This window comes from Salmo trutta, unplaced genomic scaffold (genome assembly GCF_901001165.1).
Source record: "Salmo trutta unplaced genomic scaffold, fSalTru1.1, whole genome shotgun sequence".
NCBI lineage: Eukaryota > Metazoa > Chordata > Actinopteri > Salmoniformes > Salmonidae > Salmo > Salmo trutta.
The window spans coordinates 179923-198194 of record NW_021822741.1 but is presented as its reverse complement, the minus strand read 5'-3'; the positions used below and the strand labels follow the sequence as shown (position 1 = coordinate 198194).

Here is an 18272-nt window from a genome sequence, read left to right as displayed (position 1 = left end):
CTCTCCAGCGGTATGGTGAGGCAGACAGGGCCATGTAACACAGTGAAGGCTTCTCAGAGGAGGAAGGGGAGGAACATCCTCCTTTGTGACTTTAATAAAAAGAAAATGTTTTAAACATTTAAAAAAGTTATCCTTTTAAGATAAAACTATGTCATCAAATAAATTATTAAAACATACTATTTTGCAATGAAGGTCTACAGTAGCCTCAACGGCACTCTGTAGGGTAGCACCATGGAGTAGCTGGAGGACAGCTAGCTTCTGTCTTCCTCTGGGTACATTGATTTCAATACAAAAACCTAAGAGGCTCATGGTTTTCACCCCCTTCCATAGACTTACACAATAATCATGACAACTTTTGGACGATGTCTGGCACAGTGATGCCATCTGTTGGTAAATGTTAATTACTGCATCTCCAGTGTTTTTACCGGTGTGCTTGAAATACCCGGATGTATTGCAATATACTGAACAAGACTGGTTACTCGCATCAATGCCTCTGTCTCGTCATTTAACATTCAAACATGGTGTCAGAGTCGGATAACTAACCATGCTTTCCGCAAATTAGAGTCACCTGTTCTGGTTAACCCCCAAAAGATGCTTATTTGAGTAAAACTTCGCCGGACGCCGGAATTGTCCTTAGCTTGAGTGAGTTTGCTAGTTAGCTTCAGTGTTGTTAGCACCGGTTAGACATGGTAGCGAACATTCCCCCTCTTGCCGTTATGAAGCTCAGCGGAGATTGGAGCACAAACTGGGATACGTTTAGAGGTGAATGGGAGGACTATGCACTAGCAACTGGACTTCAGGAAAAGGACGATGAGGTAGTGGCTGCCACTTTGAGGACTATAATGGGAACTGAATGCCGACACGTATACAAACACAACCTGAACCTAACAGCAGCTCAGCAAGGTAACGCTACAGCTATTCTTGATGCTCTTGAACATTACTTTAAGCCAGCAAAGAATGTTATCTACGAGCGTTATGTTTTCGGTTGTTGCAAACAGGAGGACGGGGAGTCCATTGACAGCTTTGTCACTAGGCTAAGTGAAAAGGCAGCTACATGTAACTATGGTACTTTAAGAGATGAACTGATCAGAGATAAGATAGTGCTTGGCATAACTGATGAGGGCACCCGCAGATGTTTGCTGAGAGAACGTGACCTGACGCTGGTCTTGGCAGTGGAGACATGCCGTGCAGCAGAGCTTACTGATATACAGATAAGGTCCATGGAGCTTGAAAGGCAACATATGGACAATGTCAATGCTACATTCAGGCAGCCAGTAAAGAAATTCCCCTTTGCCACAGCTAATGCTAATACTACAGCCAACTCTGCAGTAGACAACCCCAATACATGCCGATATTGTGGCATTTCTCATGGACGAGGAAAAGAACACTGCCCAGCCTATGGAAAAATATGCAAATCCTGTGGTACAGCTAATCACTTCGCAAGGGTCTGCATGAAAAGCAAGAGAAAGGAGGGTAAAGTGCACTCCATTGAAACAAACACAGATGATGGGAACAACAGCACAGAGGATGTATATGCTAGTGAGTGCATAGGGGCAGTGAGGGCAAAAGGACAAAAGTGGTTTGTCACTCTGCTACTTAATAATAAACCACAGCAATGCCAGCTAGATTCAGGGGCCACATGTAACGTTATGAGCCTTAAAGATAAAAGGAGGCTCGCGCCCAGAGACAAACTCACACAGAGTAGCACCAAGCTGAAACTGTATTCAGGCCAGTTCATGACCTCTTTAGGCCTGTTTGTGACAGAGTGTGTTTTACGTGGCCAGAAACACACCCTTGAGTTTGAAATAGTTGAGGCTAGTCAACAGCCATTACTGTCAGGTTCTACATGCGAGCGCCTTGGGCTTATTAACTTCACCATCCCAGCTGATCTTAACATTATAGACAAAGTCCAGGCTGGGCCCCTGAGCAAGGAGACACTCCTAAGCAAGTACCATGATGTCTTCAACGCACCGGTCGAGTCAGTTCCCGACGAAGTCCACTTTGAGTTGGACGCAGCAATCCCGCGTGTCCAGTGTGCACCCCGCAATGTACCAGTGGCCATGAAAGCAGCTACAAAGGCTCAGCTTGACAAATACGAAGCAGATGGCCACATGATATCCGTCACCGAGCCTACAGACTGGATAAGTAATATGGTCATCATCAAGAAACCAGACAAGCTACGGATATGCATTGATCCTAAACACCTCATCCGGGCTCTGCGACGCTCACATTACATTATGCCCACGTTGGAGGATGTTCTTTACAAGCTCCCAAAGGCCAGAGTCTTCACGCTCGTGGACGCCAGAGATGCTTTCCTGCAGTGCAAGCTCGACGAGCCCAGCAGCTACATGCCCACCTTTTGGACACCCTGGGGCAGGAAGAGGTGGTTGAAGCTCCCGTTTGGTGTCTCCGTGGCTCCAGAGGTGTATCAGCGGAAACAGCATGAGCTGTTGATGGGACTCAGTGGCGTGGAACCCATAGCAGATGACATCCTCGTAGTCGGCTGTGGGGACAGTGATGAGGAGGCAGAATGTGACCATGACGCCAAGCTGCTGGCCCTGATGGTCAGATGTAGACAGGTCAAGCTAAGGCTAAGCATAAAAAAGCTTCAGTTTAAAGTGCCAGAGGTCCGCTTTCATGGGCACATCTTGTCCTCCACCGGATTGAAGGCTGATCCTGAAAAAGTGAAGGCTGTCTTGGAAATGCCCCACCCATCTGACGTGAAGGGAGTGCAGCACTTCGTCGGATCCGTCACCTACCTGGCCAAGTTGCTACCGCGGTTCTCTGAAGTGTGTGAGCCACTAAGGAGGCTCATGGACAAGGACACCATCTGGCATTGGCTCCCAAAACATGACGCAGCGGTGAGGGAAATAAAACAACTGGTCACCCAGACACCTGTACTGCGATACTACGATGTGTCAAAACCTGTCACGATTCAGAGTGACTCAAGCCAGTATGGACTTGGCTGTTGCCTCATGCAGGAGGGCCAGCCTGTGGCATTTGCCTCTAGGGCACTCACCCCAACAGAGCAGAACTATGCCCAGATAGAGAAGGAGTGCCTCAGCATTGTGTTTGCATGCCAATGCTTCCAGCACTACCTGTACGGGCGCGACAATATTACCACAGAGACAGATCACAAGCCCCTTATTGCTATATTCAGCAAGCCTCTCCTGAATGCCCCGAAACGACTGCAGAGCATGCTACTGGCCCTACAAAACTACAACCTCAAGGTGGTGTATAAGCCAGGGCCAGAGATGTATGTGAGTGACACGCTCAGCAGGGCTACTGCATCAGGCACTCACACACGCTCCATGCATGAACGACACGCAGTGTGCAGCTTACAAACAGAGCAAGTGGATGTTGAACACATCAACCAGGCTGACTACCTCAATGTCACGGACCAGCGCCTTATACAAATCAGACAGCACACAGACAGGGATGAGCAACTCCAGGCATTGAGGTCTGTGATTCTGATGGGCTGGCCCGACTGCAAGGAAGAAACTGCTTTAGCCGTCAGAGATTATTGGCCAGTCAAAGAGGAGCTCAGTGTTCAAAACGGAGTAATATTCAAGGGTCAGAGAGTCGTTATTCCCCGGTCTCTGCGCCTTGAGATGTTGGCGCACGTGCACTCAAGTCACATAGGAGGTGAGGCCTGTTACAGACAAGCACGTGACACACTGAAATCAAAGACTATGTCAGTAAATGCACAATCTGCAATGAATATGCCATTGAGCAACAGAGAGAGACGATGATGTCCCACGTGCTACCGATGCGCCCCTGGCAGATAGTAAGTCTAGATCTCTTCCAGCACAGTGGCAAAGACTTTCTGCTGGTAGTCGATCATTACTCAGACTTCTGGGAGATTGACCTCCTCCCCGACCTCTCAGCAGAGACAACGATCAAACGCTGCAAGGCTCAGTTTGCCGCTATGGCCAGCCAGATAGGGTAATTTCAGACAATGGACCCCAATTCTCCGGAGTTGAGTTCCGAAAATTTGCTGCAGAATGGGAATTCGAGCACGTCACTTCATCACCACGACACCCAAAAGCTAATGGGAAGGCGGAGTCCGCAGTCAAAATCGCAAAGAACCTCTGCAAAAAAGCTCTGCGAGAGGGCAAAGATGCCTGGAAAGCAATCCTGCAGTGGCGCAATACCCCGACAGAAGGCATGGATAGCAGCCCGGACAAGCGCCTCATGGCACGGCGCTTAAAAGCAGCTCTGCCAGTAGCCAGCACTTTCCTGGAGCCATGTGTGGTGACAGACGTGTGTGGTGACAGGTGAAGCTCCGTCACAGAAGACAGGTCTCCAAGTTTATCTATGACAAATCAGCAAAATACTTACCTGAGCTCAGGGTGGGTGAAACGGTGCGGATGAACGGATGAACGGTGCGGATACTGTCACGCCCTGACCTGAGAGAGGTGTTTTATTTCCTCTATTTTGGTTAGGTCAGGGTGTGATGTGGGGTGGGCAATCTATGTCATGTATTTCTTTGTGTTTGGCCGAGTATGGTTCCTAATCAGAGGCAGCTGTCTATCGTTGTCTCTGATTAGGAATCATACTTAGGCAGCCTTTTCCCCACCTGTAGTTGTGGGTAATTATTCTTTCTGTGAGTGTTTTGTGTGCGCCTCAGTTGCGTCACTGTCATTTCTGTTTATCGTTTTGTTCAGTTTCACGTAAAATAAAGCATGTGGAATTACCGGCACGCTGCGCCTTGGTTTATTTATGACAGGGAGTTTGAGGACAGTGAACGTGACACATGTTGTACACCCAATCCGAGAATCAGAGAATGAATCTAGTACTGAAAGCATAAGCTACAGATAAATATCACTGCAGTGCACACAATGTGGTGAGTAGTTGACTCAAAGAGAGAGAAAGACAATAGTTGAACAGTTTTGAACAAACACAGTACTTCCAAAATGAAGAAGAAGCAAGAGCGAGATAGAGATTTTGTATTTGGTTTTCACTTTCACTTACTTAGCTAGCAAATGCAGCTATCTAGTTTAGCCTACTCAAACACCCTGCTCAAACAGAGGGATGCTATGTTAGCTAGCTGGCTATGACTATCTAACACAACACTGGAAGTCTTCCAAGTCAAGGTAAGCTTTGGTTTTACTAATTTATTGCCACCGGGGCTCGCCGGTGTAACTGCTTACTACTGACTGTAAACTGTAACGCTACCTCATGATTATAGCGGGTTTACTAACGCTTTAGTTCTATTAGCTATTCTGACTATGACGTTACTTTAGCTAATATGGTGACAATGATATAGGGTGTGTGTAGTGGTTTGGCTTGGAAATATTTTTTTGCCTGGTCACATACAGCTGATGTGTTGTGCATTGCTACTTTAACAACCTCCTCTCTTCTGGGAAGGCTTTCCACTAGATGTTGGAACATTTCTGAGGGGAATTGTTTTCATTCAGCCACAAGAGTATTAGTGAGGTTGGGCACTGATGTTGGGCGATTAGGCCTGGCTTGCAGTCGGTGTTCCAATTCATCCCAAAGGTTTTTGATGGGGTTGAGGTCTGGGCTCTGTGCAGGCCATTCAAGATCTTCCACACTGATCTTGACAAACCATTTCTGTATTGACCTTGCTTTGTACACGGGGGCATTGTCATGCTGAAACAGGAAAGTGTCTTCCCCAAACTATTGCCACAAAGTTGGAAGCACAGAATCGTATAGAATATCATTAAAGTTAAGATCTCTCTTCACTGGAACTAAGGGATCTAGCCTGAACCATGAAAAAGATCCCTGCCAAACCCAGATTAATCCGTCTGACTGCCAGATGGTGAAGAGTGATTCATCACTCCAGAGAACGCGTTTCCAAGCTTTACACTACTCCAGCCGACGCTTGGCATTGCACATGGTGATGTTAAGCTTGTGTGCGGCTGCTCGACCATGGAATTCCATTTCATGAAGCTCATTTTGCTTCCAGCAGCAGTTCGGAATTCGGTAGTGAGTGTTGCAGCCGAGGACACACATTTTTTTTTACATGCTAGGTACTTCAGCACTCGGTGGTCCGTCTTGTGTGGCCTACCACTTCGCGGCTGAGCCGTTGTTGCTCCTAGACGTTACCACTTCATAATAACAGCACAGTTGACCAGGGCAGCTCTAGCAGGGCAGACATTTTACAAACTGACTTGTTGTAAAGGTGGCATCCTATGAAGGTGCCATGTTGAAAGTAACTGAGCTCTTCAGTACGGCCATTCTACTGCCAATGTTTGTTTATGGCGATTGCTCGATTTTATACATCTGTCAGCAACGGGTGTTATAGCCTAATCCACTAATTTGAAGGGGTGTTCACATCCTTTTCAATATATAGTGTCCTGATCTTTGTTATATCTCCTAGATATAGGACACTTTAGTTCTTATTAGACATTTTGTCACTGTCTTTTTTTGCCATTTATGAATGTGTTATTCAATGTTTATATGGGCTATAGCAGTAAAGGACAAATTCTATATTTTATCAAATCATTTTTAAGTATTTTATTTTTTTACCTAAAGGGGTACTACAATTCAAAATCAAATAGCTAAATAATCCATGGTATGACCACCTTAAAACAATTCCATTTGTCAGCTAGTAGAACCCCCCCCCCCCACCAAACGGCTCAGACTTTTAGAGGTTCAGAAACCCGGTGTCAGAGGGAGCAATGTCCAGTACCTAAACACACAAATCAAATCAAATTGTCCAAATCAAATCACATGCTCCAAATACAACAGCTGTAGACCTTACTGTAAAAAGGTTAATGACAAGCCCTTATTAGCTCTTAACTAACAATGCAGTTGTTTTTAATAAGAAAATAGTAAAAAATTATATTTTAAAAATCCCCCCAAAAAAAGATAACGAAGCAGCAATAACCAATTACATGAACGATTAATCATTGTCATTTAAAAAAAACGCATCATGCAGACACAATGGGACACAATAATCCCAGACAGACAGACAGACTTAGCTATATGCATGTCAGGGTTCACTTTGGGTCCATTGTTCTGAAGATCAGTGAGCTGAAGAGATCTCTTTCACACAAGCACACACTGGAAATTCAGAGCAGCTTGCCTTGGCCTTGGCATAATGACAGCTCACTGTTGTCTGTTGTATTTAGCTAGCTAATGTTGATAGCTAAACGTGAGCTAACTAGCTAGCTCACTAGCTAACTATGGGGTCTTGCTGTAATTCAGTGGCAGCGCATCGTATTGTTCACAATCCAGTCCATTCAGAGTAGCTGTGTGATGCACAAAAATGCTTTCTTATCGCTGAATAACAGCAGCTTCATGAAGCTAACTAGCTAGCTGAGCTCACTAATTCGCTCAATTCAAACGCCAGTTCAACATTAAGTCCCAATAACACAGTATTTTTACGTGCGTGACTGTTTTATTCTATATATATTTTTGACATTTCTACCTTCTATTTGTATATTTCATCAGACTCTAGGGACATATGAAGCCTGGAAGCTGCAGTAATGTTGAGATGTCAGTAGGGAGAGCTCTAGTCTAGAACACTGGAACCAAAGATATCCCTTTCATCTGTTCTGGAACCTTCAGTACCAGCTGATGTGGAGGGATGGGAATGGGTCACATTTTCTCTTGTAAAACATGTAGGCCCACTCCTCAAATAAAGAAATGCAACTACAGTATGCTGACTTTAGACCATTTTCTATTTAGATACAGTAACATCCCTTATGTGACATGCTGTTCTGCATGTTAATGACCTGACTAGGCTACTTTAAATGTGTCAACCACAGAACTCACACTTAGGCTACGCCTGTTTACTAATACTTACAGTAGACTACTTCTTGTTCCCACGCAGTGACAGTAAGTTGACTAACTGTACAAGACCTCTCCCCTTCACTTCACTCTGTAAGTACACTTGACGATATCTTGGAATATAGTTTTAGTTTTGATGTTTTTAGCCATACATCACATGACTTCCTGTATCTTTGTACGTGTTGGTTTATTTTGAACTGTGTTTTGGTTGTTACATCAGGGCCTGTATTCATAAAGTGTCTCAGACGGTCCATTTCATTATGATCTAAAAGGCTAAACTGATCCCAGATCAGCTCTCCTACTCTGATACACTTTGTGAATACTGATCCTGGACTGTGGTTTCATGTGTTTAGTTTAGTTCAGTTTATTCAATTACATGTTCAAAACATGATCAGTAGAGTATGCCAGTAATACCCAGATCTCCATTCAATAGGGTCAAGTTCACTGTCAAAGTAAAACAGGGTCAGTATAACTGTGTGTGTGTGGGTTATGTGTCTGTTTCTGTGGTGTGAGTGTAAATGTATTTTTACATATTAATCGGATTGTGGCACATACAGTCACGACCAAAATTATTGGCACCCTTGACAAATACTGAACTATATCTTATGCTACAAAAGATGGGATGTACGTTGTACATGTGGTTTTACATGAAGACTTGTGCATGCTTTTTTAGAGCTCTGAGAGCAATAGATTGTTGTGGAGACATTTTGAAAATGGCATAAAGTAAGAGTGATTGAATGGATGCTTCGTATGAGCTTTAGGAGTAGTATTAACATGATACACAGTGATGGTGGGTTGTTTTAGGAGTAGTATTAACATGAGACAGTGACGGTGGGTTGTGTTTAGGAGTAGTATTAACATGAGACACAGTGAAGGTGGGTTGTGTTTAGGAGTAGTATTAACATGAGACACAGTGATGGTGGGTTGTGTTTAGGAGTAGTATTAACATGAGACACAGTGATGGTGGGTTGTGTTTAGGAGAGTATAAACATGAGACACAGTGATGGTGGGTTGTGTTTAGGAGTAGTATTAACATGAGACACAGTGATGGTGGGTTGTGTTTAGGAGTAGTATTAACATGAGACACAGTGATGGTGGGTTGTGTTTAGGAGTAGTATTAACATGAGACACAGTGATGGTGGGTTGTGTTAGGAGTAGTATTAACATGAGACACAGTGATGGTGGGTTGTGTTTAGGAGTAGTATTAACATGAGACACAGTGATGGTGGGTTGTGTTTAGGAGTAGTATAAACATGACACACAGTGATGGTGGGTTGTGTTTAGGAGTAGTATTAACATGACACACAGTGAAGGTGGGTTGTGTTTAGGAGTAGTATAAACATGACACACAGTGATGGTGGGTTGTGTTTAGGAGTAGTATTAACATGAGACACAGTGATGGTGGGTTGTGTTTAGGAGTAGTATTAACATGAGACACAGTGAGAAACATGTGAAACATTAGACTATACAGAATATTGTTCTCTGTAGCTCAGTTGGTAGAACATGGCATCTGCAACGTAATGGGTTTGGTTACCAGGACCACCCATATGTAAAATGTATGCAGATGACTGTAAATTGCTTCGGATTGTTGAGTCTGATAATGGCATTATTTATGGACAGCAGACTACAATAGTCCACACAGTCAATACAGCAGGCTGTGGTGATGTTCATTAATGCCTCTGCTTGATAAAGCTACTACCAGTACTGTACAACAGAGGAGGCTGGTGGGCAGAGATACAGGAGGATAGAGACATTGTATTGGCTGGAATGAAGGAACACCCTCCATTCAATGTATTCTTATTACTTCCCCAATGAATGAGTACATCATATGAGGAATGGAGGCTGCAGTAATGTTGAGATGCCAGTAGGGAGAGCTCTACTCTAGAACACTGGAACCTTCTGTACCACTTTGATGCAGCTGATGAGGAGTGATGGGAATGGGTCACATTTTGCCTCTTTAAAAAATGTAGGACCACTCCTCAAAAGAAATGTTACCCTTTTCTGACATGCTGTTTATGCATGTTAATGTCTTAACGCCCATTTAGGCTACTTTTAAAATGTGTCAACACCAGAATTCACTTTCAGTAGGATACTTCTTATTTCTCTGCACTGCAAGTAAGTTTTGTTGGATTAGATGAACTGACTCAGCATCACCTTCCTGTCATCCATAGACCTCTACAGCCTGAACCATATCATAGTTATTTATATGGACATTATACTGAATGTCCTTCATTAGCACTTTATATTCACAGAATAGTATATGTACAACAGGCTACATTAGACTATATATGTACAACAGGCTACATTAGACTATATATGGACAACAGGCTACATTAGACTATATATGGACAACAGGCTACATTAGACTATATATGGATAACAGGCTACATTAGACTATATATGGATAACAGGCTACATTAGACTATATATGGATAACAGGCTACATTAGACTATATGGATAACAGGCTACATTAGACTATATATGGATAACAGGCTACATTAGACTATATATAGATAACAGGCTACATTAGACTATATATGGATAACAGGCTACATTAGACTATATATGGATAACAGGCTACATTAGACTATATATGGATAACAGGCTACATTAGACTATATATGGATAACAGGCTACATTAGACTATATATGGATAACAGGCTACATTAGACTATATATGGATAACAGGCTACATTAGACTATATATGGATAACAGGCTACATTCGACTATATATGGATAACAGGCTACATTAGTCTATACAGCATATGGACGTAATATGATAGTGGCATGTTGTACTACTACAGACATCAGTGTTTGTGATTAAATGTGACTTTGTCAAGTAGCCAGTGTTGTGTTTCACCATTCTATCTGATGTATTGTCAGTTTGTAATGTTGTTATTAGTCCAACATTATTGAGGACATTATTATTAGGATGGTGCAGTAATGTTGAGATGCCAGTAGGGAGAACTCTAGTCTAGAACACTGGAACCTTCAGTACCACTTTGATGCAGCTGATGAGGAGTGTAAATTGAATGTGTTTGTAGAATAGAATGAATGACATCATGGAACTGACCAAATGTAAATGAAACTTTGACCTGTTCCATGTAGAACTCAGAGGGACAAGGCAACACATTCTAAGATATTATAAACATTCCAAATAGAATAGTCAACATATTGTTAACATGGTTCTGTATTGAATAGAAAGTGGAAATGTAGGGCCCACTCTAATACAGTAAACTTCCTCTCTGACACACTGGTCTCTACGTCATGCATGTTAATGTATTAAAGAGGAAGAAAGGACAGTTCTGTATCAGCTACTTTTGCCCTGACTACTTTAAATATGTCTCAATCACATAAAACCACATAAATGACAGCTCCCACTCACTACCAGTCAGTTGACTCACTGTACAAGACCTCTCCCCTTCACTTCACTCTGTAAGTACTCTTGATAATATCTGGAAATATAGTTTCTGGTTATTTGTATTTATTCATTAGACATATTCTTGAGGGTAATGTATCATTTACTTCTTGTTATGTTTTGACCTGTGTTTTGGTTGTTACATCAGGGTCAGTATTCATAAAGTGTCTCAGTGTAGGAGTGTTGATCTACTTAGGGATGAAATGAATAACCAGGGTAAAAAGACATGCAAACAAACATTGTAACACTGCAGGTGTGTGTGTTTGTGTTCGCGCCCATGTGTGTGGAATGACATAGTGGATTTATCTGAGGGCCCTGCAGGACCAGACTGATAGGGAGTAGGGTTGACATCTATACTGTGTAGGATGTGGTGTTTTAAACGTTTCTACATCCATAACAACCAGCTCTCTAGACTTTGATGCAGACTCTATGGGCTTTATGGGCCTTCACTACAGATGCTCTGTGTGTGTACAGGGTACCTACACTACATGACCAAAAGTATGTGGACATCTGCTCGTCGAATATCTCATTCCAAAATCATGAGCATTAATATGAAGTAGGTCCCTGCTATAACAGCCTACACTCTTTTGAGAAGGCTTTCCAGTAGATTTTGGAACATTGCTGTGTGACTTGCTTACATTCAGCCACAAGACGATTAGTGAGGTCGAGGACCGAGGTTGGGCGATTAGGCCTGGCTTGCAGTCAGCATTTCAATTCATCCCAAAGGTGTTCGATGGGGTGATGTCAGCGCTCTGTACAGCAAAGTACACTTCTCCCACACCAATCTCGACAAACCATTTATGTATGGACCTTGCTTTGTGCACAGGGGGATTGTCATGCTGAAACAGGAAAGGGCCTTCCCCAAACTGTTGCCACAAAGTTGGAACCACAGAATCATATAGAATGTCATTGTATGCTGTAGGGTTAAGATTTTCTTTAACTGGAACTAATGGGCCTGTGTGTGTATGTGTGTGTGAGCGTGTGTCACAAATCACCTTGTAACCGCACCAAGCCTTCTGTAGTCGACACATTGTTTAAATGGTTCTTTGTGTAGTCAAAATATCACATTGAAAATATGACACATTTAGCTAATAAAAGAAATGTAGTCCCACTCCTCAAAAAGAAAGGCCAATAGATATGCAGTCTGTTGCACAATTTCTATTGAAATACAGTGATATCCCTTTTCAGACATGCTGGTCTGGTCATCATGCATCTTAATGACTAAAATATGTGTCAACCACAGAATTCACACTAACTGACAGTAACTTGGCTCACAGTACAAGACCCCTCCCCTTCACTTCACTCTATAAGTACGCTTGGCGATATCTTGAAATATAGTTTTTTGGTTGTGTTTTTTGTTGTTGTAACTTATCGATATTTGAGGGTAGACTTACTGTATCCTTTACTTTTTGTTATGTTTTGACCTGTGTTTGGTTGTTACATCAGGGCCAGTATTCATAAGAGTCTCACAGTAGGAGTGCTGAACTAAGAATTGTTGTCCATTGGCTTACTTCAATTAGGGGAGGGGTGGAAGCGTTAGGAGAAAATGATAAAGAATAAAAATATATTTAAATGTTTAAATATACACTGCTCAAAAAAATAAAGGGAACACTAAAATAACACATCCTAGATCTGAATGAATGAAATAATCTTATTAAATTATTTTTTCTTTACATAGTTGAATGTGCTGACAACAAAATCACACAAAAATAATCAATGGAAATCCAATTTATCAACCCATGGAGGTCTGGATTTGGAGTCACACTCAAAATTAAAGTGGAAAACCACACTACAGGCTGATCCAACTTTGATGTAATGTCCTTAAAACAAGTCAAATTGAGGCTCAGTAGTGTGTGTGGCCTCCACGTGCCTGTATGACCTCCCTACAATGCCTTGGCATGCTCCTGATGAGGTGGAGGATGGTCTCCTGAGGGATCTCCTCCCAGACCTGGACTAAAGCATCCGTCAACTCCTGGACAGTCTGTGGTGCAACGTGGCGTTGGTGGATGGAGCGAGACATGATGTCCCAGATGTGCTCAATTGGATTCAGGTCTGGGGAACGGGTGGGCCAGTCCATAAGCATCATGCCTTCCTCTTGCAGGAACTGCTGACACACTCCAGGCCACATGAGGTCTAGCATTGTCTTGCATTAGGAGGAACCCAGGGCCAACGCACCAGCATATGAACTCAACAAGGGGTCTGAGATCTCATCTCTCGGTACCTAATGGCGTCAGGCTACCTCTGGCAAGCACATGGAGGCTGTGCGGCCCCTCAAAGAAATGCCACCCCCACACCATGGACTGACCCACCCCGCCAAACCGGTCTGCTGGAGGATGTTGGAGGCAGCAGAACGTTCTCCACGGCGTCTCCAGACTCTGTCCACGTCTGTCACATGTGCTCAGTGTGAACCTGCTTTCATTTGTGAAGAGCACAGGGCGCCAGTGGCGAATTTGCCAATCTTGGTGTTCTCTGGCAAATGCCAAACGTCCTGCACGGTGTTGGGCTGTAAGCACAACCCCCACCTGGTGGACGTCGGGGCCCTCATACCACCCTCATGGAGTCGTTTTCTGACCGTTTGAGCAGACACATGCACATTTGTGGCCTGCTGGATGTCATTTTGCAGGGCTCTGGCAGTGCTCCTCCTGCTCCTCCTTGCACAAAGGCGGAGGTAGCGGTCCTGCTGCTGGGTTGTTGCCCTCCTACGGCCTCCTCCACGTCTCCTGATGTACTGGCCTGTCTCCTGGTAGCGCCTCCATGCTCTGGACACTACGCTGACAGACACAGCAAACCTTCTTGCCACAGCTCGCATTGATGTGCCATCCTGATGAGCTGCACTACCTGAGCCACTTGTGTGGGTTGTAGACTCCGTCTCATGCTACCACTAGAGTGAAAGCACCGCCAGCATTCAAAAGTGACCAAAACATCAGCCAGGAAGCATAGGAACTGAGAAGTGGTCTGTGGTCACCACCTGCCGAACCACTCCTTTATTGGGTGTGTCTTGCTAATTGCCTATAATTTCCACCGGTTGTCTATTTCATTTGCACAACAGCATGTGAAATTTATAGTCAATCAGTGTGGCTTCCTAAGTGGACAGTTTGATTTCACAGAAGTGTGATTGACTTGGAGTTACATTGTGTTGTTTAAGTGTTCCCTTAATTTTTTGGAGCAGTATATAATATGAATATATATATATATTTACATTTTTTTTAAATATATATATATATATATATATATATATATATATATATATATATATATATGGGGGATTGGAAATAATGCAGACAATTACATTGATAGAAGCCACAATCTATGTGCAATATTAAACTCCTCTACCCTTTAAAGCTTGTGTGATGATTTTCTGTGAAGAACATGTAAAATAACACATTTTCATTGAGTGCACACTGTGCACCCCCTACACATGTATATTACATATGTGGTGTTCAGGTCCACTGGACCCCCCTACACATGTATATTACATATGTGGTGTTCAGGTCCACTGTGCACCCCCTACACATTTATATTACATATGTGGTGTTCAGGTCCACTGGACCCCCCTACATATTTATATTACATATGTGGTGTTCAGGTCCACTGTACCCCCCTACATATTTATATTACATATGTGGTGTTCAGGTCCACTGTAGGTGAAAACAAGTAAAAATGAAACAAAAAGGTTTTCTGTGTGCCTGCACTCTGTCTTCCTCATCTCCGGGCCTGCTGTTTCAACATAGCACCAAGAACCTGTCTGTCTCCCTGCCTGTCTGCATGTCTCCCACTTTTGTTGCACTCTTTACCCTTTGTAGTGTGTGAAACTACAGTGTCTTGCAGGAACCTGCACAATGTTATAACAACACATTATTTCAATACATTATTATGATAAATTGTAAAAAAAATATATAGTATTTTCCCTCACTCTACCCCAGCCAGGTGCAAATTGGGGGAGGGCCACAATAAATAAATAGCTTTGCATGTGTGGCTGCTTACAATCAATCAGTATAGCAAAATAATCTCTGCTCAGAGGGCCATAGACATTTTTTTTGCAGAGAGAGAAGCTAGTGTGGAAGGAGCGTCTTCCACTTTGGAAGATGAAGAATTTTCAGAATATGAGGATCATGTCTCTGTCAATTCAGAGTCTGATAGTGAGTTGGAAGAAGAGGTTGAGATTGACCATCAGCCAGCCACAGGACCAGCCCGTCAGCAGCCAGCCACAGGACCAGCCCGTCAGCAGCCAGCCCCAGGACCAGCCCGTCAGCAACCAGCCCCAGGACCAGCCCGTCAGCAGCCAGCCACAGGACCAGCCCGTCAGCAGCCAGCCACAGGACCAGCCCGTCAGCAGCCAGCCCCAGCCCGTCAGCAGCCAGCCCCAGGACCAGCCCGTCAGCAGCCAGCCACAGGACCAGCCCGTCAGCAGCCAGCCACAGGACCAGCCCGTCAGCAACCAGCCCCAGCCCGTCAGCAACCAGCTCATCAGCAGCCTGCAGTAGAAGAAATATGGATGTCAAACAATTGTGAAATTGAATGGTCTTCTTGCACAAGGAATGAGCCACCCCACATGGCTGCCAATGTGATAAGGATGCAACCAGGGCCGAGGTGGATGGCAGTTACTCATGTGTAGGACATAAAGTCTTCTTTTGAACTGTTCATCCCAGACACCATGCAGAAAATCATTCTGGACTGCACTAATTTGGAGGGAAGGTGTGTTTTTGGAGAGAGATGGAAGGAGATGGACCAAACTCATTTACATACATACTTTGGGGTTCTTATCCTTGCTGGTTTTTTCACATCCATTGGGGAATCCACAGAATCCCTGTGGGATGCAAAAACTGAGAGATACATTTTCAGTCCAACAATGTCTCTGGAAAACTTCCACATTGTTGCCAGGATTATCTGCTTCGATAACCGAGACACCAGACCAGCTCGGCGGCAAAGAGACAAGCTAGCTGCAATCAGGTCAGTGTGGGACAAGTGGGTGGACCGCCTTCCCCTGTTTTACAACCCACGGCCCAATGTTACTGTTGATGAGCAGCTTATGCCATTTAGGTGCCGCTGCCCCTTCAGGCAGTACATACCGTTTAAACCCATAAAATATGGAATCAAGATCTGGGCTGTCTGTGATGCTGCTTCTGCATATGTGTGGAACTTGCAAGTGTATATGGGGAAGCCAGATGAAGGATCCCCTGAGAAGAACCAAGAGATGCGGGTTGTCCTGGATGTGACACAGGGACTTCGTGGCCACAACATCACATGCAATAACTTTTTTACTTGACACAAGCTGGGACAGGAGCTCCTCAAGGGGAAGCTGACGATGGTAGGAACAGTATAAATAAACAAGCCAGAGCTCCCACCTCAGCTGTTGAATACATGGAACAGGCCTATAAATTCCTCTAAGTTTGTGTTCATGGCCGACATGTCCCTAGTGTTCTGCGTCCCGAAGAAAGACAAAAATGTTGTACTCATGAGTACGATACATATGGATGGTAGAATCTGTGGCCAGGAACATCGAAAAACAGACATTATATTGGATTACAATGCCACAAAAGGAGGGGTAGACAATTTAGACAAGCTGGTGACAGCTGCAAAAGAAAAGCCCTACACTGGTTACTTGTGATATTTTTCAATGTCTTGGACATCTTGGCGTACAATGCGTTTGTCATCTGGATGGCGTTGAACCCAGATTGGAACAGAGGGAAGCTCCAGAGGTGACGGCTCTTTCTCGAGGAGCAGGGCAAGGCATTGGAAAAACCTCTAAACCAAAGGATGCAACATATCCCAAAGACCCCAGCTTTTGCAGCCATCGTGGGGAGGATTCAGGAGGAGGATGCTGGTGCCCCATCCGGCCGACCCACAGAACCAACAACTCCAATACTGGAAGTAAGTGTGAGTGATGTTGCATTTGTGTGTCTGACTCTCCTACATTGCCCTGTGCTAACTATATATGTGAGTGAGTGAGTGAGTGAGTGAGTGAGTGAGTGAGTGAGTGAGTGAGTGAGTGAGTGAGTGAGTGAGTGAGTGAGATGTTAGTAAAATTCCTGAACTAAGTGTTTTCATCATTCTAGGTTAAATAAAAAGAAAACAGAAGAAGCGCTGCGATGTGTGTGGACCAAAGAAAGACAGGAAGACACAGTACATATGCATGAAATACATTTGCAATATACACACAGTGAAACTCTGTACCTCATGTGGTGTGTAGACTGGCCTTAATTTGTGTTCAATGGGGCTCATTTATCGTTTGTCCTTCCAAGTTGTTCAGTTCAAAGCAATAAACATCAATAGTGATGAAAACCTTGTTTCATTTATATTTGTTCAAGATTAACATAATTTATTCCACCCATGTCTTGATTATAATAGATTTTTGTTGACAAAAATCAAATTTTATGAGAAAAAAAGAATAGCGCTTTTATTGATAAATGCTGTCTAGCAGAGGTAAATGACAAATATTAACCATGTACGCTGTCTAAATTGCTTGTAATTGATATAAGTCAACATCTAAGTATTAAATATTTGTATGTAAATTGTTATGGCTGTATTGATTTTAAAAACCCTATAATGTTGTGGGTCCATCAGAGATGAACACCACACACCAGAAAACATGAACACCACACACACACACAAAAAAAACTCCCCCCTCCATATAATCTAAAAGGCTAAACTGATCCCAGATCAGCTCTCCTACTCTGAGACACTTTGTGAATATTGACCCTGGACTGTGGTTTCATGTGTTTAGTTTAGTTCAGTTTATTCAATTGTATGATAAAAAATGTATCAGTATAGTAGAGTATGCCAGTAATACAAAGATGCGTTTCTGCCAAAAGGTCCCGGTCCCTTAATTCAATAGGGTCAAGGTTCAAGCCAAGGTTCAGTTTATCTGTGTATAAAAATACATTGAAATGCTGACTGACAAATGACCTCACCATTCATACAGTATTGCAGGCTGAAGCTACAGTCAAAGTCTAGCCGTGTGCGTATGTGTGTGAGTCACTTGCGGTTTTGCCTCACAGCTTGGGGATGGAAACTATCATTGAACCTGGTGGTCTTTAGGCTGCTGTACAGCTTGACGGACCATAGAGGATGGAACATTTATCATCCTATAT

The 18272-nt window shown here is 43.5% G+C and overlaps 1 protein-coding gene across 2 annotated transcripts in view; it reads left to right on the top strand.

Moving 5' to 3' along the window:
* The first annotated feature begins 7818 nt into the window (after positions 1-7818).
* The window catches only part of LOC115184117 (sialoadhesin-like), a 161367-nt gene continuing 150913 nt past the window's right edge, over positions 7819-18272 (top strand). For both annotated transcript variants that reach the window (XM_029745107.1, XM_029745108.1), the window contains exon 1: positions 7819-7854. The gene's annotated coding sequence lies outside the window, so the exon portion shown is untranslated. The remainder of the gene's footprint in view (positions 7855-18272) is intronic.